General features: G+C 34.0%; 1 non-coding gene across 1 annotated transcript; it reads left to right on the top strand.

Moving 5' to 3' along the window:
• Positions 1-22: 22 nt before the first annotated feature.
• On the top strand, positions 23-162 carry LOC119533753. Its single transcript, XR_005216860.1, has one exon. It is a non-coding gene; the product is annotated as a U4 spliceosomal RNA (small nuclear RNA).
• The last annotated feature ends 6,721 nt before the right edge of the window (positions 163-6,883 follow it).

Raw genomic sequence — 6,883 nt, 5'->3', positions numbered from 1 at the left:
TTTTTTTAAAAAAATGTCTTTGAGCTTTGTGCAGTGGAAGTATGGTAGCTAATGAGGTTTATCCAAGGAGCGATTATTGCTAATTGAAAACTTTTCCCAAAACTCTGCCATGACAACTAGAAATACAGTTGGCATTGGCGAGTTTTGACTGTCTCCAGGAGACTGAATTTTTTTTTTTTAAATGTCTTTGGTCATATTTTGTTATCATGATCATGCTAGCGTCTTAAAATGAATTGGGGGAATGTTCCCTCTTTTTTCTTCTTTAGGTAAAGTTTGTGCTTAGGTCATCTCATGATATTTTATGCTACTCTAATAGTCAACTCAAAAATTTCAGTGGCTTAAAAAAAAAGCTGTTTATTTCTTGCACATGCATAGTTCATTTTGAATCAAGGCTATTCTCCAGATCACCCATACTACATGTGATGGCTGATGTTTGAACTTCCATATCAACACACAGTTTCATGATTATCCCAGATGGAGAAAGCAAAGGTTAAAAGTTAAGCTTAGGAAATTAAATGCTTCTACCATGAAGTCATACATTCCATTTCTACTCACATTTCTTTGGCCAAGGTAAGTTATATGACCCTGCCAATTGTTAGGGGAGCAAAGGTGTCCAATGCTCCTGAGTGCCCAGAAGGAGAGGAGAGCTGGAGATGGTTGAACGGCCATTGTGTGCCATAGTCAGCCTTCTGCCTGGTCACTAAGAATTCACTTTCATCTCCTCTCCACTTGCTGGACACATATAATCCTCCAGGAGTGACAACTGAGAAACCCCTTTCAGTGGCTCTTCTGATTGAAATCCTAGAGTCCCTTCCTTGGGCTTTGTGTTGCTCCTCTTGATCTGGAGACCAGAGAATTAACAGACAAGCAAAAAACAAATAACAAGAAAACAAGTAAACTTAACCTCCTACACCCCAACATCCAATATACAATGATGGAAAAGCAACAGGATAATTTCAGTACAAAGCCCTGTTGCAAAAGGGACCCACCCGGTGTTGGTCTGAAGCAATTCCTCCCCTGGGTGAGACTTGTGCACCCCCAGGTGATGCCTGCCTTGGGGAAGCTCTTGTGTCTGCTGCAAGGAGCTCTCTTTCCTATTGTTTTCCACATTCTGTGGCTCAGTCCTCTGGGATAGTTTCCTTATCCATTATCTTCTTTGGCCACATATTGGGGGAATATGGCCTCCTTGGGGTTTCATTTAAGTAGTTTTCATTGTCACTTTCTGTCTTGGTTGATTAAGAGACCAAGAATTATTTTGAATCACTAATGACCATAGTTTGTTTTAGTCAAAGCTGATTTTGGCTATACAGCTCTTTCAGAAGATAAGTTGCCTTCTTACCTATTTCATTCCACTTACAACAATGTATTTGCATACTAAAATACATAAAACTAAATATATGTATTTATAAAATTTATTTTTTATGAAATTTAAATGGATAGAATGCATTATTATATTTTTTAGAACTGTTAATATCAGCATAGTCTTAGAGGAGAAAATGAATGATTATTAGTGCTATTTCAGATCTGAAAATCCAAAAACTTCAAAACAAAAATCGACTAACTGCTCCTGAATTTCCTGAAATAAGGTTATTTTCAATGTAATTGTTTATAAATAATTATAAAAACTCTTCTTTGTATTTATGTAGCCCAAGATACAAAGAATATACCTGAGTAACTCAGGGAAGAATGCTCTTCTATAGACAAAGCTGAAATATGGGGATATTATTCATAGAATGAAAGTTTACATTCTAAGGTCCCAAATGTGCTACCATTGTACTTACCTTCTTGTCTGTGGTTCGTGGGTTTTCTCCAAGCCCCTGAGCAGGTGGCTGTTGGTTATGGAGCTCTAAGGTTTTTGATTATCTTTCACTGTCATTTGTGTTACTGTGGGATCCCAGAAAGCACAGAAGTACTTTGCTGAGTCTGACAGTTGTAAGGAAGAGATGGTGAAGCTGATGGATTTGCTTGCCTTCTGTAAGTTCACGGAATAGCGATCTTGTTTTGCATTTGGTTTAGAAGAGTCCTGATGAATAAGGTAAACCATCCCTCCACTGGGAGGCTGTTTGTACCAGTACAAACTATAAACACTGCTTTTGGTTTCATACATGCAGTCCAAGGTTTCAGCTTCCCCCTCCTGCATCGTCACTGTGATCCGAGCTTGGGTTACATTCTGAGCCATGCTGAATCCTAAGGGAAAGAGGAGAAAACAGGGTTGGTTCTCCTAAATATCTCAGGTGGGTCAAAAGGAATAGATTAATCTATGGCATGGGGACAAATTAAAAAGTCACATAGTATTTCATCCTTCCCCCTTCCCTCTTAATTACCCCTGCCTGCTATAACTTGCATAGTCCCATCTTTGAGCTCCAGGAGGAAGTATGTTTGAGGCCATACATACTGAAGCCAAAGGAGGCCATGAATGCCCAGAGCAGGCCAGCGCAGAGCATGATAAAACTTCTTCTCTAGTTGAAATTTGTCTGATTCAAGCCCAGAGATCAACCCTCTCTGAATGCCTGAGAGGGCGGTTACAGGATTCCTGGGGCTGCTACTTATTTCTGCCTCCAGACAGGAAGTAAGGTTTACAAGGTTTATGTCACACTATGCTGTCTAGAGACTGAAAACATTACCCCACTCCAAATCCTTGCCTTGGTTTTTTTCTGTTGCAGTACATTTGGAAAATGATGATTATATCTAGCTAGGTATAGGAGCAAAGTTTAATAATTTTTTGTTGTTACTGAATTCTTGTCTATTACCACTGTGGTCAGAGACTATATTCTGCATGATTTAAGTCTTTTGGAGCTGATTAAGGCTTACTCTATGACCTAGAATACAGTCAATTTTGATAAATATTCCATGTGTCCTCAAAAAGAATGTGTATTCTGTTCATTTTAGGTGATGTATTCTATATATGCAAATCAGGTAAAGAATACTAATTGTATTGGTCATATTTTACATATGATTCTACTGAAAGATGTGTGATAATTCCTACCACCATGGATATACATTTATTTATTGCCCTTTAATCATTAATTTCTACTCTTTTCATTATGTTATTTGGTGCAACTAGAAGTAGAAACTGTTGTATCTTCCTGGCGGGGCGCATTTAATCATTTTGAGATGTTGCTCTGTATCTCTACTGATAATTCCTGATGTAATATCTGTCTTTACTAATATTAGTATAGCTACTCAGATTTCTTTGGTTAGGGACTCCAAATGTCTTTTGGCTAGAGTTTATATAGTATATTCTATTACATCCTTCTATTTTCAACTTTTCTATATCCTTATATTTAAGATGAATATCTTACGTAGATTATTGTGTTTTCTAAAAAATACTTTCTGACTGTTACTTAAATGAAGTATTTTAACCTATTTCCACTTAGTGTAATTACCAATAATTTTGGTTTGTATCTAATATCTTACCTTCTATTTTCTATTTAACCCAGCTTGTTTATATCTCCCTTTCTATCATTTCTTGTCTTAATTTGGAATCATTTTTTCCATATATCCAACTTTCTTTCTACAAATTTGCTAGTTATGAATTTACTTATTATTATTTTAGAGGCTAACCTGGGGATTAAAACATGCATCCTAGACTTATAACCATATTCACACTATTAGTTTTATCTTTCCCTATTATTATAACACTATAATAGTTCCCACATTTCACATTAATTTTAATCCTATTTATATTTTAAACTGATACTGCATTACTATTGTTAATTTGAAAAGTGAATATTCAATCTATATTGTCCAGATAGTTACCCTTTCTTTCATTAATCTCCATTTCTTCCTGCATTCCAGTGTTTCTGTTTGGGATCATGTTTTATTGCCACAAAAATACACTTTCCTTCCTTTTTTTCATTTTTTAAATTGTAGACTATAGCATATATACTTAAAAGTGACAACTTTCCTAGTGCAATTTAACAAGTAGTTAAGAGAGCAAATTTCAAAGAATATTATATTTTAAGTTAAGAGAGCAAATTTCAAAGAATATTATATTTTACAATTCCCTTTTCAGTTATTTCCCTATTATGAAATACAAGATATATACAAAAAGTAATATCTTTCAAAGTATGATTTAACAAGTAGATATATAGGAAACTTCCATAGTTATTATGAGTTATAGTATGATAGTTTTACTTATTTCCTTGTTATGAAATACAACATATATACAAAAAGGTATAGCTTTCAAATTGCCATTTAACAAGTAGCTATAAAACAAATTTCAAATGATGCCATGGGTTACAGTTCCACTATTTTGATTCTTTTGTTCTAACTATTCTAATACTCTAGCAATTAGGGAAAAATAAAGTTATATAAAGACTCAGTATTCATAATCCTTTGTTAAATTCCATCTTGTCTGTTGCTCCCCCTTCCTCTAGTTTAATCACTTTCCTGATCTTCAGGGATGCCTGGGCAGTGACTACCCTAAACCTGTTCATGTTGAAAAGGGGTGTCAACTTTATGAGCAAAGGAGACACATCTAGTTGATGTTCTTGAAGAGGCTATTGCCTGTAGGTTTTGGGACTTAGCTGGCAAAGGAGTACTCTGAAGAAGCTCTTTCTGATGCATAAACTTAGTGAGTGAATCTCCCCCCCCTTTTCATAAAATCTAAAATTATCTTTATTAAGCATTCATATTTGGAGGATTTTTTCATTGAGTGTGGAATTCAACAAGTGCTTTTGATAAAATTTAACATCCCTAGCAGCCAGGGATATTCTTCATAGCCTTAAAAGCACCGATAGCAACCATCATGCTTATGGAGAATTAGTAAGAACTTTCCCACAAGTTTGAAATTAGGCAGTTTATCTATTATTTACTATTTATAATTAAATTTGTATTGGAGGTCATAATCAGGGCAAAAACTGGAAGAAAATTAAAAATTCATACATATTTAAAAAGGAAGAAAAAAACATTTATTATCTGTGATGACATAACTATGTAAATAGAAATCCAACAAAATTCTACTATTAATATGCATAAGTGAATTCAGCAACTTAATTGGACAAGAGGTCCCCATACAAAAATTTTACTTTGTCTTTATAGATATCAGAACAGAAAATAGAACATGAAATTTTAAAAATTATGCCATTTTCTGTAGCATTAAAAAACCATATAGTGAGGAATATATCTAAGGAAAGATGCAGAAGAACTCTACACAGAAAACTATAAAACATTGTGCCAGTTTGGATGTATTATGTCCCCCAAAACACCATGTTCTTTGATGCAATCTTGTGTAGGCAGATATATTAGTTGTTGATTACGTTGGAACCTTTCGATTGAGTGTTTTCATGGAGATATGACTCAATCAACTGTGGGCAAGACCTTTGATTGGATAATTTCCATGGAGGTATTACCCCACCCATTCAGGGTGGGTCTTAATTGAATAACTGAAGCCATATAAAAGAGCTGACAAACAGAAGCAACTTATTGCTACAGCCAGGAGAGACATTTTGGAGACAACCATTGAAAGCAGACTTTTGCTGACACTTTGCTCCAGAGAAGCTAAGAGAGGACAAAACACCCCAAGAGCAACATTTTGAACAATTCACAGGAGCTGGAAGAAGACACATATGAAAAGATGCTGAAATTCATTAGTCTTTGGAGAAAGACAACCAAATGACATCCAACTACATACCAAAAACAATGGCTAAAATAAAAACAATACAGATAAGACCAAGTTTCAAGAGAATGTGGGCCAACTAAAACTCTCATAAACTACTGATTGGAGTACAAATTGTTACAACTACAGCAGAAAAAGTTTCGGAAGTATCCGCCAAAGTTGAACATATGCATACCAGCATATATATATATCTATACACACATGTTAGAAATAGATACATAGACATATATTTTCAAACTATTCACAATAGCCAAAACCTGAAAAAACTCCCTCATTTCCCCATCAACATTAGAATGTAAATGCAATTTGTGTTATATTCATTTAATGGAATATTATACAGCAATGAAAATGAACAAACTGCAGATATGAGCCAAACTTGAATTACTCTTTAAGTCATAATGTTGAGCCAAAGAATCCAGAATACATAATTTATGATTCCATTTATATAGGGTTAAAAAAACTCTCAGAATATTGGTCAGCTTTAGGTTGAGTAATTACTGACTGGAAAGAGTTAATAGGATTCTTGTTACAGTGCTTATTTATTTTAATTCTGGTTATATGAGTGCACTCATTTTGTTAAAATTTACTGAGCTGAGTACCATTTGTACACTTTTTTGTAAGTGTATTATACTTTGTTAAGAACTTTACATTTAAAAAACACCATGATACTATGATAGCCCATTCAAATATCTTAAAAAAAAAGAAAAGCAAAAAACAAAAACAGAGCTGGCTAAACCAAAAGAGAGCTGACTATACTAATATCAGAAATAAAATAGACTTAAAAATTGTTACTAAAGATGAAGAAAGATGTTTTATAATGATAAATGTCAACACATCAAAGTGATATAACAATTAAAAATATATAAGCAAGTATTAATAGAAAATCAAAATATAGTAAACAAACACAGAATTGGAGGAAAAAACATATAATTTAGCAAAAATATTTGGAGACTTCATTACCCTACTTTCATAATGGATAGAAAAACTAGACAGAAAACTAATAAGGAAATAGAAGACTTGAATAATATTGTAAACCACTAGATTCAGACATATAAAGCACACTCCATCTAATAGTGATGAATCTTCTTCTCAAATGCACGGGGAAACATTCTCCAGAATAGACCAGATGTTATATCATAAAACAAAAGAAGACAATAAATTTAGAAAGATGGAAATCATCTGAAGTATGTTCTCTGACCACAAAGAAACAAAATTAGAAGTCCTTGACAGAAAGAAATTTGGGAAGTTCACAAAAATGTGTAA

This window comes from Choloepus didactylus, chromosome 4 (assembly GCF_015220235.1).
Source record: "Choloepus didactylus isolate mChoDid1 chromosome 4, mChoDid1.pri, whole genome shotgun sequence".
Taxonomy (NCBI): Eukaryota; Metazoa; Chordata; class Mammalia; order Pilosa; family Megalonychidae; genus Choloepus; species Choloepus didactylus.
This window is presented reverse-complemented; position numbering and strand designations above follow the sequence as displayed.